This window comes from Chiloscyllium punctatum, chromosome 43, assembly GCF_047496795.1.
Source record: "Chiloscyllium punctatum isolate Juve2018m chromosome 43, sChiPun1.3, whole genome shotgun sequence".
Lineage (NCBI taxonomy): Eukaryota > Metazoa > Chordata > Chondrichthyes > Orectolobiformes > Hemiscylliidae > Chiloscyllium > Chiloscyllium punctatum.
In genome coordinates, this window is record NC_092781.1 from 57,962,929 (window position 1) to 57,982,443 (window position 19,515).

Consider the following 19,515-nt stretch of genomic DNA (forward strand, 5'->3'; position numbering starts at 1 on the left):
CTACTACACGAAGGAAAACCTCAGCAAAACTCACTTCCAGTCGAAGCAGTCACTTGCAATGAAGAGCAGGTCCTCGTGAACTTGGTTCCAGGAAGAGCTAAGCACCCAAATGTTGCATCACTGTCGTGTCTTTCTCCTTTCGTTGCCAAAGCAAAAAGCGAAATGTGCTGATGCAAAATTTGTTGGTAACAGTGTAATCAGGAAGGGTCTGACCAGAGAGGCTTTGGAGAGCACCAGCTCAGTGAAAAGTACATGGAAGCATACTGAAAGTCGTTTTAAATTGTCTCTTTAGTCTTCTCACTGTTGAGATGTCAGTTAGGGTAACAGCATATTTTTCCTGGAGGTTGTGGGAGCTCAGGGTAAAGTCCATCATCTTTGATGACGACACATGTGGGAAGTGAACCCCGATTCAGCTGATAGGAGACCGAGTTAGGGAACTGCTTCTGGAGCTGGATGCACTCAGAATCACTCGAGATGTGAGGTGGTCACACCTAAGTACCTATCTTAGCCATGTTTCTGTAACAACTATAATATCCTTGGCCCAAGGAACAATACACGGCCTGAGATTATTGACCTTACCTGTTCACCTCTTGCAATTGTATCAGCCTCTACCACTTTCTCTGGCAGCTTATTCCGTACACGTACTACTCTCAGTGTGAAAAAGATTCCCCTTCGGTCCCTGGTAAATCTTTCCCCTCTCACACTAAACCTATGCCCTCTAGTTCTGTACTACACGAACACAGGGTCAAGACTTTGTTGATTTATCCTACCAATGCCCCACATGATTTTGTAAACCTCCATAAGGTCACCCCTCAACCTCCGACGCTCCAGGGAAACCGGCCCCAGCCTGTTCAACGTCTCTCTATAGGTCATATCCTTCAACTCTTTCAACGTCCTTATAAATGTTTTGTGAACCTTTTAAAGTTGTACAACTTCTTTCCGATAGGGAGGAGACCGGAATTGCACGCAATATTCCAACAGTGACCTAACCAATATCGTGTAAAACCGCAACATGTCCTCCCAACTCTGGTACTCAATACACTGACCAATAAAAGAAAGCATACCAAACGCCTTCTTCACTACCCTATCATGGAGCTATGAACCTGCACTCCAAGGTGTCTTTGTTCAGCAACACTCCCCAGGACCTTTCCATTAAGCGTATAAGTCCTTGCTGCCTGACGCATTCCAGGCATATGGTAGCTGGGTTACCAGCACGAAAGGCAAATGAGAAGGCAGAGAGTGCCCGAATTCCCTGTGTCCATTGTCCTGGAAAGCAAATATACCATATTTGGTAACGTGGGGGTGGGGCGTGGGCGGGGCATGGAGAGCAGAGTTTACCATTCCAAAGAAAGCAGCAGTAGCTGTGTTGATGGCAATACCACATTTTCTGCGGCACAGCGAGAAATTGTAGTGTTTAAGAGGACCGTAGAAGTTGGAGACTCGATACTTAAGGGGGCACAACGGAGATTATGTGGCCACAAACGGGAATTCAGGGTGGCGTTTTGCCTCCCAGGTGGCAAGGTCTCAACGCGACTGCAGAACTTTCTCAAAGGTGTAGGTGAACCAACATAAGTCACTGTGCATATTTCCACAAAGGACCGAGGTCGGTATGTGGTCATTTCTATCAAGTGATATGAGAGAGTGAAGAAATAAATCAAAAAGGACCTTGACGGAGGTAACCTTCAGACTGCTCCCAGTATCATGTACTAGTGAATATAAGAACAGGAGAATGTGGCCGCGGCATGCACAGCTGAAGATTTGGTGCGTGGGCAGGGATTGTGATGTATCAATCATTAGTATCGTTGTGGGGCAGAGGTGACTTGTTTAGGAGAGACTGAGCTTATCTGAACTGGAGGTGGCATCAATATCTCAGTGGCCAGCTTTTCTAGTGTTGGAAGTGATCGGGGGTTGGGGAGTTGATCCAGATTAGCCGGGTCGGCGTGATCGAAGTTGTGGGGATGTGGGATCCTCAACATTCGGGAGCCATGAGCGAATCTAGAATGAGATACAGCATTCAGAAATAGTCAGTTGGAGAGACAGGCCAGTTGTAACAGGAAGAGAAAAAGAAATGTCTGTTCGATGAAATTGCATTTATTTAAATACAAGCGGAGTGGCAGGTAATGCCATTGAACTCAAGGCATGGTTAGTGACTTTGGACTGGGATATCATGGTTAATACAGAAATATACGTTTGGGAGCGGCACAACTGGCACCTAAATGTGCAAGAGTGTGGGTGGTTTAGGTGGGACAGCGGAGGTGGAAGGGAAGAGAAACTTATATTTTTGATTAAGCTGTGTATCAGAACAGTAATCCGAGATGAAATAAAAAAAAATACCATTCAGGCAGGCTTTGTGTGTGGAGCTAAAAATAAGAAAGGTATTGACATATTATTGGGTTGTACTATGTACCCCAATTAGTCAACAGAAATTAGTGGAATGAATATGCAATGAAATAGGAGAAACTTAGAGGAACAACAGTGCTGCCTTTGCAGCAGATTTTCATTTTCTTTACATAAACTGGGATTGTAAGAGCGTTAAACACTGAGATGGGATGGGATCTGTTATGTCATTGAGGGAAGATTCATCAAACAGGAAGCGGCAAAACTCGACTTGCACTCGGGAAATTGGGCAGGACATGTGATGGATGTGACAGCGGAGGAGTGCTTTGGAAACAGTGACCACAGTTCTAGTATTTGCTAAGTAATTATGGGAAGGAACAAAACTGGCCACAGGTTCAAGTTCTAGATCTGTGAAAGACCAATTTAGGTGGAAAAAACAGGAGCTGGCATGGTTTAATTGGAGTCGCTTGTTTTCAGGCAAGTGGATGTCCTTTAAAGATGAGACAGCTGGAGTTCAAAATCTGAGTGTTCCGGTAAGAGTGAAGGGCAAGTTTAGCAGGGATAAGGAACGCTGGATGACAGCAGTATTAAGGTTTTTGCCGGCAAAGGAAGAGGCGTGGCTCCGGTACAGGAGGCCGGGCTCCAGGTAGTCACTTGAGTAATATAGGAATACAGAAATTTAATGAGGAAAGAAAGCAGGAGGGAGAAAAAGGGGCAGGAAATGGCTAAGGAAATTAGGTTGAATCTAAAGAGGTATTTTACTTTAAATAAAGGGAACAATATAATAACTCGAGAGAGAATAGGGCTCCCACATGTCCGAAATGAACATGTATGTGCTGACCCAAAAGAGTTGGACGACGTCCTCAGTGAATAGGTCGGAAGAGAGATGGGGACTTAAGGCAGAAATTCAGGGAGCTAGGATGGAAGCTTAGATCTAGGACAAACAGAGTTGTTTTCTCTGGATTGCTACCCGTGCCACGTGCAACTGAGGTGAGGAAAGGGAGAGAAAGGAGTTGAACGCGTGGATACAGGGATGGTGCAGGAGGGAGGGTTTCGGGATTTTGTATAGTTGGAGATCTTTCTGGGGTAGGTGGGACCTCCACAAGCAGGATGGTCTTCATATAAACCAGAGGGATACCAATATCCTGGGTGGGAAATTCACTAAAGCTATTAAGGTGAGTTTAAATTAATGTGGCGGGGGAGGGGAACCAAAAGTGTAGGACAGATACAGAAGATGATGAGATTATGGAGTCCCAAATCAAGTGCCTGACACTGGCAAGCGAGAAACTGGTTTGAAGTGTGTGTACTTCAACGCGAGCAGCATCCGAAATAAAGTGGGTGAACTGGCAGAGTGGGTTGGTACATGGGACTTCGATGTTGTGGCTATTACGGCAACATGGATAGAGCAGGGACAGGAATGGCTGTTGCAGGTTCGGGGATTCAAATGCTTCAGTAAGAATAGAGAAGATAGCAAAAGAGGTGTGGCTTTGTTATCAGGGAAAATATTACAATTACAGAAAGGAAGTTTGGGGACTCGTTAACTGAGGTAGTATGGGCTGAGGTTAGAAACAGGAAAGGAGAAGTCACTATGCTGGGAGTTTTCTCTAGGACTCCGAATAGTCCCAGAGATGTTGCTTGTCGATAGGAGCGAGAGAGGCAGGGTTGTTGTCAGGGGGGATTCAACTATCCAAATATTGATTGGGATCACGACACGACGAGTACTATAGATGGGTTAGTGTTTGTCCGGTGTGTGCAGCAGGACTTCCTGACACAGTATGTGCAGAGGCCTACATGGGGCGAAGTCACTTTAGACTTAGTACAGGGTAACGAGCCTGGCCAGGTGTTATATTTGGAAGTTGGTGAGCAATTTGGAGACAGCGATCACAATTCTGTCAGGTTTACTTTAGTGATGGAAAGGGATAGGTGTATTCCACAGAGCAAGAGTTATAGCTGGGGTAAGGGAAATTACGATGCAATTAGGAATGATTTAGGAAGCGTAGAATGGGCGAGGAAACTGCAGGAGATGAGCACATTAAAAATGTGGAGCTTATTCAAGAAAAGCTCCTCTGTGTCTTAGATTAGATTACTTCCAGTGTGGAAACAGGCCCTTCAGGCTAACAAGTCCACACCGACCCGCCGAAGCACAACCCACCCAGACCCAGTCCCCTACGGTTACCGCTTCACCTAAAACTATGGGCAATTTAGCCTGGCCAATTCACCTAACCTGCACATTTTTGGATTGTGGGAGAAAACCGGAGCAGCCAGAGGAAACCCACGGGGAGAATGTGCACAGAGAGTCGCCTGAGGTGGGAATTGAATCCAGGTCTCTGGCGCTGTGCCGCCCACTAATGCCACCTTGCTGCCCACGAATGCCACTCTGCTGCCCTAGATAAGTATGTACCTGTCAGGCACGGTGGAAGATATAGAACGTGTGAGCCGTGTTCTACTAAGGAAGTAGAATGCCTGGTTAAAAAGAAGAAGAAGGCTTATGTTAGGTCAAAATGTGAAAACTCAGTGCTCTTGAGGGTTACAAGGAAGTCAAGAAAGACCTGCAAAGATTTTTCAGAATAGAAGTTGCTGAAGGATAGGATCAGGGTTAACCCTCAGACTTTCCATAGCTAGGTCATGAATGAAATAATGACGAGAGTTATATTAGGGCCAATCAAGGATAATAGTGGGAAGTTGTGTATGGAGTCAGAGGAGATAGGGAAGCACTAAATAAATATTTTTCGACTATAGAAAATGAAAATGTTGGAGAGGAAAGTACAGAGATACTTGCATCTAGACTAGAAGAGATTGAGGTTCACAAGAAAGAGGTATTAGAAATACTGCAGAGTTTGAAAATAGACAAGTCCCCTGGGCCAGATGGGATCTATCCTAGGTACCTCTGGAACGCAAGAGAAGAGATTACCGAGCCTTTGGCATTGATCTTCAAATCATCATTGTCTACAGGAATAGTGCCTGAGGACTGGACGATAGCAAATGTGGTTCCCTTGTTCAAAAAGGGTAGTAGAGTCAAACTTGTTAATTACCGAACAGTGGGTCTCTTTCAGTTGTTGGTAAAGTATTGGAAAAGGTTATGATAGATGAGATTTATATCTATCTCGAAAAGAATAATCTGATCAGGGACAGTCCGCACGGTTTTGTGAAGTGTAGGTCGGGCCGAACGAATCTTATTGAGTTTTTTTGACAAAGTGACCAGACAGGTAGATGAGAGTAAACTGGTTGATGTGGTGTATATGGATTTCAGCAAGGCATTGGATCAAGTTCCCCACAGGAGGCTATTAAACAAAATGTGGAGGAATGGGATTGTGTGAGGCACAGCAGTTTGGATCAATAATTGGTTTGCTGAAAGAAAACAAAGGGTCGTAATTGATGGAACATGTTCATCTTGGTGTCCAATTATTAGCAGTATACCGCAAGGGTCGGTGTTGGGTCCACTGCTGTTCGTCATTTTAGTAAATGATCTGGATGAGGGCTTTGAAGGGTGGGTTAGTAAATTTGAGGACGACACTAAAGTCGGTGGAGTTGTGGACATTGACGAAGGATGTCGTATGTTGCAGAGAGACAGAGATAGGATGCAGAGCTGGGCTGAGAGGTGGCAAATGGAGTTTAATGTGGACAAGTGTGAGGTGATACACTTTGGCCGGAGTAATCAGAATGCAAAGTATTGGGCAAATGATAGGATTCTTGGGAGTGCAGATGAGCAGCGAGATCTCTTGTCCATGGAGACAGATCCCTGAAAGTTGTCACCCAGATCGACAGGGTTGTTCACAAGGAATACTGTGTTTTGGCCTTTAATAATAGAGGGATTGTGTTCCGGAACCAGGAGGTTATGCTGAAGCTGTACAAAGGTCTGGTAAGACAACACTAGGATTATTGTGCACAATTCTGTTCACCGCATTATAAGAAAGATGTGGAAGCTTTGGAACGAGTGCATTGGAGATTTACTCGGATGTTGCCTGGTATGAAGGCATGTCTTACGCGGAAGGGCTGACTGCCTTGAGGCTGTTCTTGTCAGAGAGAAGAAGGTTGAGAGGTGACTTATTAGAGACATACATGATAAACAGAGGGTTAGATAGGGTGGACAGAGAGAGCCTTTTTCCAAGTATTGGGACGGCAAACACGAAGGGAAACAACATTAAAATGGTGGGGCGGCGGGTGGGGAGGGGGTGGAATAGGTATAAGACAGATGTCAGAGGTTTTTTTCTTTACTGAGAGAGTAGTAAGGATATGGAATGCTTTGCCTGCATCAAAAGTAGATTCGCCAAATTTAAATGCATTTAAGTCGAACATTGGACAGGCAAATGGACGGATGTGGAACAGTGTATTTGGATTGGGGTCAGATTAGTGTGACAGGGCGGCACAACATCGACGGCCGAAAGGCCTGTACTGCGCTGTTATGTTCGATGTTCTATGTTCTATGTAATATTTTCCTCTGTGTTTACCATGGAGACTTGGCAAATTGAATGAGTTCGTGGTGGCATCTTGGAAACAGTCGATATAACAGAAGGGAAGGTGCTGGACATATTTGAACGTCTGAAGTTCGGTAAATCACCTGGTCTTGATCAGGTATATGCAGGAACATGGCAAGAGGCTAGCGAAGAGATTGTAGGGCCTCTGGATGGCAATTTCGAATCATCATTATCCACAAGTGAGGTCGTGGAAAACTGGAGGGTAGCAATTGTCGTTCCTTTCTTCAAGGAAGAATGCAACAAATCTTGGGAACTACATACCAGTATATGTTAGGTCAGTTACTTGATAAGATTCTGAGGGATAAGATATCCATGCATTTGGAAACGCAAGGATAGATTAGGAGTATCATCATGGCTTTCTGCGTGGCAAATCGTGCCTAACACATTTAGTGAAGTATTGATATATTTACCAGGAATGTTGAGGAGGATATCGTCGTGTCAACCTGTGGGCCTGAGAAAGCTGATCCGGCCGCATCGGAGGAGCAGGAGAATCGACGTTTCAGGTATAAGGCCTTTTTCAGGACATTCCTGCTCCACGGATGTTGCCTGCCAGCGCTACACTTTTCGAATCTGATCTCCAGCGTCTGCAGTCCTCACTTTCTCCTCGGGCAGTAGATTTGGCCTATGTGTTTTTCAGTTACATCAGAACAGGATAAGGTCGTTCAGCCTGGAGCCTGATGTGCAGTTAGTGGAGCAGGCCTGTCAGCCAAATGCAAATCAGTTGTAAACTGCTCAATGATTAGGCCATTCAGGAGACAATATGCCTGGTTTACATTAAACTTCCCAAACCCTGTATATGTCTGTAGCGAATCCTCGGGGTGATTTCCTCGATAAGATACATCTTCAAGGCGGAACTGACGTCTGCAAATGCTGGAGATCAGAGTAAAGATTAGATTAGTGCTGTAAAGGCACAGGAGGACAGGCAGCATCAAAATGGACGGAAAATCAAGTCTTCAAAAATAAGATCTTCATCAGGAATGAGGCTGAGAGCCTTCTGTGTGGAGAGATAAATGGGAGTGGAGGTGTTGGGGAGAAGGTAGCAAAGAGTGCAACAGGTGGATGGAGGTGGGGACGAAGGTGATAGGTCGGACAGGAAAGTGGAGTGGATAGGTGGGAATGAAGATTGGCAGGTAGGATAGCTCATGAGGTAGGTGCTGAGCTGGCAGATTGGAGTTGCGGTCATATGAGGTGAGGGAAAATGAGGAAACTGGTGAAGTTCACTTTGATGCCTTGGGGTTGAAGTGTTCCAAGACAGAAAATGAGGCATTCCTCCTCTAGATTTTGGTCAGTGAGGTAGTGGTGGTGGAGGAGGCCCATGACCTGTATGTTCTCGGCAGAGTAGGATGGAATGTTGAAGCGTTAAGCCACGGGGCGGTGGAGTTATTTGTTGCGGGCGTTGCAGAGGTGTTTCCTAATGTGCTCTGCGAAAAGACGTTCTGTACCCCAATGTAAAGGAGACCACATTGGAAGGAACGGGAACAATAATTGACATTTGTGGAAGTGCAGCTGGAACCTTGTTGTATGTGTATGGCTCCTTTGGGGCCTTGGATGGAGGTGAGGCAGGAGGTGTGGGCCTTGGTAATGCAATTCCGTCAGCTTCAGCTGCCTTATCATTGACTTGTGTTCAACCAGAATATCTTTAGTGAAGATTACACAATCTTCAGTTCAATTTGTGAACGCTTCAGTTGCTAACTTATCAAAACCTGGACAAAATGCAAGCTTGTGCTGTTAACGTGTAGGTAACGTGCAAGTAACAGTACTACGAGACACTACATATTTCCACACTATATAAAGATGAGTTCAATAAGCAATTGCAGTATTATGATAAAGGCATCCAGCACAAGGAAACTATTGGGTCAGAAGAAGAACAATCCATTCATTCTCTCCTGGCTATTGAACATGAACAGATTTCCAACAAAAATCTGCAGTTGTTCAATGCCAAGGTGGACAAGCAGAAAGTTGGAAGAGTACGGCAAGCCAGGCAGCATGAGGAAGTAGTGAAGTAAACGCCTGAGGCTTACCAATTCTTCAGGACTGGAGCGTGAGGTAAGGCAAGGCACAGATAAAGAGGCTGGGTGGAGGAGGCGCCGGCAGCGTAGTGAGGTGTGGACAAGTAAACACAGGTACATTGCATCATCTGATTGATTGAGGAAAAGACTGAATCTGATTGGTAACTGGAAGAATGTTGTTCTGAGGAATGAAAGGGAGGGAGAGGGGCTGCGAACTGAATCAGGGATGGGAAGGAAGGTCATTTGAAATTGAAGAACTCACTGCTGTGTCTTCTGGGATGTCAGCTTCCCAGGCGGAAGACGAAGTATTGTTCATCCAGCTTGTCGCCAGATTCTGCTGTCGCAATGTGGGAGTCGAAGGATAGTCCTATCAGAAAGGGAGTGAGTTGGAGGGAAAATTGAAATGATTGACGACTGGGAGGTCTTTACGGGTCAGGCTGAGATGTTCAGCGAAAGATTCCCTTCATTTACATGTAATCTATCGTATGAAGAGAAGACCACACCGGGAGCACAGGATGCATTAAACGAGGGTTGATCCCACCATCCGCCTCATCTTCAACAAGGACCGTTCCCTGTGCCATTCTTTGGTTTGTGCCACACTACCATCTAATTCTTCCTGGACCACCTCGCAACTCCCCCTGCAACCAGAAGAGATGCAAAACCTGCTGGAACAACACCTTCCTCACCTCCATCAAGAACCTCAAATAACTTTCCAGGTGAGAAAGAGGTTCATCTGCCTCTTCTCCAAACTAGTTTATTGCATTCTGTGCTCCTGATATGGTGTTCTCTATATCGGGAAGACCAAAAATGCTACCTTTCGCCCTGTCTCGGAGTAAGGTCATCAGGTTATGAATATAACAATTGATAAGGGACATAACATTGAATGCAGTGGTACATTGCTGTACACTGGTCTCCATCACACAAACTGCCTTCTACCACCACTGTCTGCATCCTGCCACTGAGACAATTTTGATGCAATGTGCCAATTCCCCCTTGATTGCATGACATTTTACTTTCTTCATCAGTTTCCTACGTGGCGCTTTGTCACAGCCCTCGCTAAAAATACAATAGAAACTGCCTCCTTAAAAAAGTACGATCAAATTCGTTAAGCATGACTAACGTCTGAGTAAGCCTTGTAAAACATTGCCACTCTCGCTGGAGACCAATTTACTCCTTCCCTATTTTCTCCAATAGTTTCCATCACACTGAAATGCTACTGACTGTCCTGTATTTGCTAGGTTAATCTCTACTATCCTTCCTATAAAGTGGAACCACATTACCTATTCTCCTGTCCGCCAACAACTTCCCTGTTGACAGATTTGACTTTAAAAATTCTGTCCGGGTATTTCTGCTCTTGTCTCCCACAGCCTTCTCAGATGAAACTCGTCTGGATCTGGAAATTATTTCAGTTCTAAACTACCTGGAACCATCAATCACTGCTCGCACCTTACATCACTCTGCTCAAGAGCTTCACAGCCCATCTCCTCAAATTCTGTTACTGCATTCTCCCTCTCCGAAGAAAAACAGATATGAAGCCCCCTAAAAACGATTCAACAGTATTCTCCAGCTTCACACACAGGATGTTCCCTTGGTATCCAATTGGTTATAATTATTCGTTAACTATTCTGTTAGACTTGATGTAAAAGTAGAATGTATTGGGATTCTCTCCAACCTTGCCTGTTACCACTTCGCCATTTCTCCTGTGCTAGTCAGTTCAGAAAATGTGAATTTTCGAAATTTGACAACGATAAACACTCATACATTCAAACTGGAAAGGTCACATCTGCATTTCCTCATCAGACACTCTTGCCATGTGAGGTATTATTCTGGAGAATGTCCATTGAACTTCCTCTGTGTCCAGTATGCTCTTTCTTATTTTTGGACACCAAAACTGTACAAAATCCCAGGTATAGTCTCACGTGCACCCCATAACAGTAAGAGAAAGAGTCCATTCAACTATTTATGCCACTTGCAAAGCAGTCAGAGCTGATCACTTCTTATGCTCATTGCACAGGAATTAAAAATGAACGTAAATGTTCTAGAAAGGGAAGGACGTAGAATAATCATCGTCACTAGGGAATAAAAAACAGGGAGCAAACTGTTGGGATATAAGGAAAATTACAGTTTTTATTGTTTGAATCCTTAAAATTGCATTATAGCACGTCAAAGTGACATTCTGCGTAATCGTCACGATTTAATGAAGGAATAATCATATTTGGATAATTTGTTTGAGTGCTCTAAACATGATGACGGCAATCCAAGCGATATAATATTTCTGGACTTCGAGAATGCACTTAATAATGTCCTGAATGTAAGGTTAGCACCTGGGGTTAAGATTAAATTATTCAATTGCATACAGGATTGGTTATCCAAAATAAAAAATGCATATGATGGATAGATGCACATCTTTTTCCATTGACAACTTTGGGTGCCATAGAGCACAGTTCTCAGGGTCCAACTATTTAAAACCTATTATATGGTTTGGCTAAGGGTATAGTAAATATGGCGTGATGTCGCAAATTTAAAGTGGATATGAAGAGGTTGGGTGTAGGATCCAAAATGTGGCAGGTGAAAGTTAACGTAAATAAATATGGAGTTAACCATTTTGCTCAGAGGAATAGAAAGACAAATTAACATCGAAATGGAGAGAAATCTCATAGTACTAATGTGCAATGTGATCTGGGTTCCATCATGCATACCACAGAAAACGTATATGCTGAAACATCAAGTGATGAACAAGGCAAGTGCAATTTCATTTTGAGAGGAGGGAAGTGTTGCTAAAATAACGCAATGCTCGAGTGAGATTGAGACTGGAGTATGTTGTCGAATGTTGGTGCCCTGACTTGAGGAGGCAAGTAGTTGCAATAGGACCAGTTCAGAAGAAGTTTACGGGATTGATTTCACAGATGAGGACTTTGTCTTATTGAGAGAGCTCGAGCAGTTCAGGCCGATAATCTCCGGAGTTTACAAGAATGATCGGACATCTTATTGAGTTCTCTGAGATGCTAAAGCTGATTGACAATATGGATATGAAGTTTATATTTATTCATGTGGGCCAATCAGAACAAGAGACCAAAGTCTTCGATTAAGGCAGAGCAGTTTTAAAACTGAGGTAATGACAACTCAGTTTTCTCAACACGTTATGGATCTTTGTAATTTACTACGGCAGTATGTATGGAATGCTGGGACATTCAGGAAACAATGGATAAAGTAGAGCGGGCAGGAACGTGGAAGAGAGTCGCAGATGACATCAGCCATGATTGCATTAAATAGCGGATCAGGCTCAATGGGCTGAATTGTGCACTGATACACTTCGTTGGTGTGTTTATTTAAAATTGAGCTCATTGAATGTACTAAATAGTAGTGGGAAAGGAGTGGTTACCAAACAAAGTACACAGGATGCAAATAGGCTAAGTCAATGGGACTAAATTGGCAGTTGGTACGTAATGTGTCTGAATGCGAACCTGTCAATTCTCTTCAGGAAGATTTGAAAGGTGGATGGCAAACAAATGACTTAGTGCGACAGTGCGTACTGAAGGGTTCACAGAAAGTGTTGCTCCATCTGTCTGATGCTGTGATCTCTGTTGTTAGCAGTGGCCCCATTTCTCTCAGTACACCCGGGATGTTGTTGGTTGGTAGTGAAGAGTGTGTAGGGGAAGACATTTTATACCATGATCTTTACCCGAGATACCATTGTTTCATTTTAATGGATATCTGAAGACAATGGAAATGGCTTACTGCTTCTGATCAAGAGGCTGTGGCTGCTGCCATGACAGTGGGTATTTGCCAGCATGATGTGCTATGCATGGTCACACTGTGGCATTAATAGGGTGTATGTTTCTTAAGTTTTTCTACATCTACCCATTGACATGAGGACACCACAGAGCAATGTACATAATCGGGAATCCAGATAAGCTTCTAAAATAAAACCTGGCATCTCCCTGCTGAGGGATATAACATTGTATTCACCCCATTGTATGTATGGTCTGTTACAAAATGGTGACATTGATGACGACGGACTGTGAAATGAGAGATACACCTGGAACGTTCCAGGTTATTGAAGTTGAATGGAAGTGTAACCCTAACAGTCACTGTCTGCGCCGTACTACCCGTGGTGTGAAGGAGGTGACACCGTTCTGTTATCAGATCCTTGTTCACCCAGGGTCCCTCACACTCTGCTCCTGGGTTAAGTGTAGCCTGATAATCTATTCTTGGAATAGCATTGATGAATTCAACTGATCCCTTTACCCATAAAAACATGCTCCGTGGTTTCAGAGCTCCTTCTCTGCTCCGTTTGTTGTTCATGTTGCAGACCTAGATGTTGTAACAACAGTTCCCATGTTCCATTCACAGATGAGTCACTGAACCATCTGGTCTCCGTGAACACATGAGGCAACTCACAGCATAACCTCCAATAAACTATTCCCAGCACCTTCACTAACTTTATAAAATCAGAAGCCAGTCTGAAGCCCCTCAGCGATAAGTTGGATAGCTCGTCCTTAATAATAATACTCGAGGGGCTTCCTCATGTGACTGACCACACGATCAGCTCAGAGGGACAAACGCTGGCGTCCAGTGAACAGGCAGAAGCCAAGGTTCAAAGACGTGCGTCATAGTTGCTGAAAGCCTCTGTCCAACGCAGAGCATCATACGAGACATCTGGGAAATTAAACAAGAACGAACACCACCATTTTACTGTTTGAAGTGCATCATTCCGGCACTCGAAAACACGAGGGAGCAAAGACTCAATGCCAGAGAAAGAGACAGATAGAAAGATAAATTCACATTCAAGATGGTAACATACATGATATGAGAACATGTCGTGGAAACATTGGACAGAAGGTTGTGGAGTGGGGCTAACTGGAGGAATGAGACCATGGTGAACCAAATGACAAGAATGAAAACATTGAATTAAGGTATTGCCACATCAACCGAATTTGTTTTTACACCTATCTTAATCTGCCCTACACAGCCAGTCCAGGCATCCAAAACAGGGTGAAGTTAAGAGCATAGCACGGGAAGAAGTGTAGATAATATGAGTGTATTTTACAGTAAACTGGACAATTGCCTAACATGGGAAGTATCACAGACATTTGCCACTTTATTGGGACTATACTTCCACGAGATAAATGCCTAGCAGGAGAAGTTTTCTGTGAGTGACAATAAATGGGGCTGCCAGCATTTTATCTCTCTTCCTGTCCATTGCAGGAATGTTGGATGGATGGAGCTTTAGTGGAATTTCGGGCTGTGGACTGTCGAGTCAGATTTGTTTCTGCAGGTTTGAATCTGGGTGTGCCATCAGCAGATAATTGCTATTATTAAGACAGTATTTCGTAGAGTAAAGTTCAAATAACAGATAGGAAGAGCGAGTGAAGTATATTGCACATCTCATGTCCAAAGGCATCATCACAGTTGTATCTCATCGGTTTCAGGCTCAGACATTGGCAAGTAATGGGAAGGATTCAGTGGAAGGAAATTGAGTTTGTAACCAGACCAGAAGACCGAAATCTCCATGCTCCCACTAGATGAATAACAAAGGTTATGATACAATCAACCGTATTTCTCAAGACAAAACTGCGTTTTTCAACACAAACACCAAGGAGGAACAGTGCCAGAAGCACACACGGAGAGCGTCAATGAATGGGTTAACTTATGCAGTTAGTCGTGGTTTGGACAGCGAATATCAGAAAGCAGAGCCTCAGCGATAATAATAACTAACAAAAAGTGTAAAGGGCATGTAAGAACAATGATTTAGTTAACTGTAGTTTATAGAAACTGGGCAGTAACACTTACCAGGCACGCCAACGATAGCCAGGATAGGAAAATAAATATATTGAATAATCGTAATTGCATAATAGATCCGCAATGGTAACGGAAACCAACCATATATGTTAAGGAAAATCGAAATATCCTGCGATATACTCCTGTCCATTGTTGTAACATAGCAGTTCTCCTCCTCTCTCAAAAGGTGCTGATCCCTTTAAGTGTTGTTGAAGATGTTCCTACCCAAACTATGGAATATCACATTGAATGGAGCTCATTTATCATATAAAGACAGAAATCATCCACTGGGATTATTAGAATCCATGGAGACTGGTATTAATCACAGTCACTGAACAAACAGGCTCCGCAGTTTGCAAATCAATACAAAAGGGAACATTTATTCGTTCTGGATGGATAGCATGACGGTTGACAAGGGATGGATCATAAATATTTTCTCTTTTTATTTTTTCTTCTTTGCCTGTGGGAGTAGTGCCAGAACAGTGTAAGTTTTACATGCATTGCCATGTTTTTAAACGGAGGCAGGGATAAAATAACAGACTCGATGAATTAAATTGACTGTTATGGAAATTTCTAGAGACCACAAGCCCGAATAACAATACGTGTTGTTCGTTGACATTGAATGCTTCCACTCGTATTTTAAATGCCCCTTTCTAAAATTCTTTCATAACCTTAAAAGGTCTGCTCTGCTGTGACGGGGGAAGCAATTCTTTCTCCATATGCTCATTACAAGAGAGATAGCAGGAATCCATTCAGTTCACTCTCGCCAATTAACAGTTGAAGAAGTAGAAAGCTGGAATATTGGCTCATTTTGCAAAGGGAATCATTCAAAAGATAGAGAAGTCTTTCTCCAGCTGCACAATGTTGTTCAAGAGAGCACACTCTGTTTGGAGTATGCTCTGTTATGTATTTCTCTATAACTCAGAAGGGAGGTAACTCCATTAGACACCGTTTTCCTGCTGCTCATAATCTATGTGTTGCTGCGTCATTTAATGACTCGCTCTCTTACAGACGACCGGAGGAGGCCATTCAGCTTCTGAATTATGTCATACAAAAACGCAACAACCAGTCAGCATTTCAGTTTAATTGCAGAGAAAAGAAAATAGAGACGGATTACTCAGATTTTGTGGATGTGTTACAGAAACAATATAATGGATTTCAGTCAATAGAAGGAGTAAGCAATATGAACAGACCATTCAGTCCTTCACTTCCATTCCACGTTAGCAGCAGGAGACCACCTAGCCTCTTAAGCCTATTATTCAGGAGCAGATATTCAAAAACCTGGTACACAGTATCGCGAGGCAGTCAGTAAACTACTGAAGACTGATACACGGAAAATTTTGGAGGCTGGGCAGACTGCAGAACACTTTTACCCTGGGACAGGAGGAGTTTATTCATTACCTGTCAGTATGGTAAACTGCGAGAGAAGTGGGATTGAATTGCATTGTTAAAAACAGAAATATGTGTATAAGTTGCAGCGTTGAACATTCATTCCTGCTCCACCTCTCAATAAGACCATGGCTGTCCTGATTGTGACTGCTCATTCCATTTTCCAGTAATTCGCATCTCGGCAGACCCTGTTGCATTTGCTTTTCATGTGGCCGATCCAGATGCTGTCACAATAGTCACAATAACATATTCAGAGTGGTCACCAAATGTTCTGGTCTTCCTGATTTTCCAAAGCAGCTTAAAAGGTAACCTCTAGGAAATTATCTTCAGCAATTCGAGTAACTTTACAAAAACATAAATAAATCAAACGCGACTCAGCGACAACTTAGCAGGCTGGTGTGCATCAATAACTGTCGAGGTGATTCCTCATGTTACTGAGTGCTTGAATCGCAGAGAGTGACTAACATAGTTGTTCAGTGGACAGACACAGAAAAAAAAGTTACTAAGACTTGTTTCAAAGCTGCTGAAACTCCCTGTCCAACATGTATCACCATGCAGTAAAGTAAAAGCAAAAGTTCTAGTATGTCTTATTGTTCATGAGCTTCTTCAAGGTGGAACCCAATGTTCTGAGATGAGTAAATCCAAAGATCAGGTACAGATACAAGACAGTTAATCACATTACAACTGGGCAATTACATAATGGACAAGTTGCAGGACGCGTCGGAGGAGCCAGATCTTGCATGGCCCTATTTCAACAATGAGAACATCAAATAGAGTCATTGCAAGATCAGCTGAAATGGTCAGTAATGCCACATTTTCTATCGACTTCACAAAACCAGCATTGAAAACTGTGCAGACCAGACCAATGCATGGATTATATTCCTCGACGACATATTTGTCCAGCATGCAGAGTCCACTGATCTGTAAACCTAGAGAAATTGCAAGCAAAGAGGGTGAGATTGAGAGACAGTGTCATATAATAATACGTTCACAGATTTCATAATGTTGAAATGAAGAATTTCCATTGAATCATGTAACATAGGCTAGAATTTCGACAGCTAATGGATAAATGGGATACTAATGTGTGTCCAGTCTAAATCAGAAAGCTAAAAAGGTGCACATAGGAAAAAAGACACTTTGGTCCAAGTCGTCCACGCAGACAAGTATCCCAGATTAATCTCATCCCATTTTCCAGCATTTGGCCAATATCACTCTGAATCATTTCTGTTCATGTACAAGTCCAAAAGATTTTCCACTTTTGTAATTATATCACATTTTCGGCAGCTCCTTCCAGACATGCATCACCCTCTTTGTTTAAACGCTGCCATTTAGATCCTTTTCAAATATTTTCACTATCGATTAACTATGTGCACTCTGGTTTGCAGGAAAATATCTTGTCTATTCACCATATCGATGCCTCTCATTCTTCTGGTAACATTCTACCAAATTATTCCATCTCATCCAACAGCTCAAATCCTGGCTCCATTTTTGTAAATGTCTTTTGGATCCGTTCAAGTTTCATAGGATCCTTCCTATAGCAAGGCGAATAGAATTGCATACATTATTCCAAATGTTGCCTAATTGTTGTCCTGTAAAGCTGCAACATGTCCTGCCAAATCCTGTACTCAAGCCATTAACCAAAATGGCAAGCATATCAAATGCATTCTTCGCTATTCTGTCCACCTGGAAATCACCTTTCAAGGAACTATGAGCCTGCACTCCAAGGTCTGTTTCTGCGGCAATATTTCCTACTACATTACCATTAAATGTATAAATCCTGACCTTTGCAAAATGTAGTAACTCATATTTAACTAGATTAAATATTATCTGCCACTCATCGGCCATTTGGCCCATCTGATCAAGGTCCCCTTGTACTCTGAGGAAATCTTGTTCGCTGTTCCTTGCACCAACAATTTTGGTGTCATCTGTGAATGTTATACCATACGTCTTAAGTTCATATGCAAATCATTTACACAGTCATCTCTAAGTTTCGTTCATCCAATTGACCAGGACCTCTTTGTATTTCTCGCTGTCAACCAAATACCTAATCCCACAGTCCAAGATTTGTAGGTTAGGTGAATTTGCTGTGCTAAATAGGCCGTAGTGTTAGGTGTAGGGAATGGGTCTGTGTGGGTGGTGCTTCGGCCGGTGGGTGTGGACTTATTGGGCCGAAGGGCTCATTTCCACACTGTACGTAATCTAATCTATCTAATAAATTAGGCCATTCGACCCATTAAGTCTGTTTAATTGTGGCTCATTCATTTATCAACCCCATTATACCGCTTTCTCCCCATTAATCCTTAATCAAATCGGCAATCAAAAACTTTACTCTCTTTTAAATATAGTCAAATACCGGACCTCCACACCCGTCTGTGGCAATGAATTCTAAACATGTACCAGTCTCTGGCTGGAGGACTTTCTCATTATAGGTCCAAAGGGTCTTCCCTTTACTCTAAGGCTGTGCCCTCATATCCTTGCCTCTCCTGCAAATGGAAACTTCTCTCCAAAATCTGTTCTATTAGGGCGATACATTATTCTGCAGATTTCTATTCGGTCTCCCCTCATAATCCTCTGCTCCTTCAGGTATAATGCCGGAGACCTCACACGTTCCTCCAGGACCAATATACCCTTCTTGATTGATTGGGCTCAAAATGGCTCACAGGACTCCAAATGTGCTCTGACAAACTTTATAAAGCCTCAGAAGTACATCCCTGTTTTTGTGTTGTAGTCATCTCGAGATGAATGCCAAGCTCAACTGTCAGTTTACCTTAGGAGAAAACTGGACTAGGACTTCCAAGTCTCTTTGCAGTTCAGATTTCACAAATTTCTTCCAATGCATAAAATAGTCCATATCTCTATTCTTCTCACCGAAGTGCATAACCTCACACATTCCCAAGTCATATTTCGTCTGCCTTGCCTTTGCTGTCTCTCCTAACCTATCTAAATCTTTCTGCAGACTCACTGTCCCAGTTAATGCTCCATGCCGCTCCACCTATCTTTGTATCTGCTGCCTTCACTTGCTTCATCCAGATCATTAATATATAAAGTGAAAAACTGTGGTCCAAAAACTGACCATTACAGAACACCATGAGTCACTGGCTTTCATCCTGAGAAGAATAACTTCGCAGTCTCTTGGGTGGCATCTTACCAAATGTTTTCTGGAAGTCCAGATACATAGCATACATTGGCTCTCATTGGTCTAACATGTTCATTGCATGTCTCAAATGATTCTAAAAGATTTATCAGGTGTAACCTCTCCATGATGAAAGCATACTTCTGTTTTCATTGGGCACTTCCAATTGTTCATAAATCTCATCTACCACAATGGAATCCTAAATCTTAACAACGACTTAGGTCAGACTAATCGACCTTTCATCGAACGTATTCAGCCTTACGTTATTCTTTAACAGGGCTTGTATATTAGGGGCTTTCCTGTCCTCTGAGGCTCTCCGTGATTCCAGTGATAAATGGAAGTTCACTAATAAAACCTTCACTACCTCGTCAGTCATTTCCGTCAGGACTCT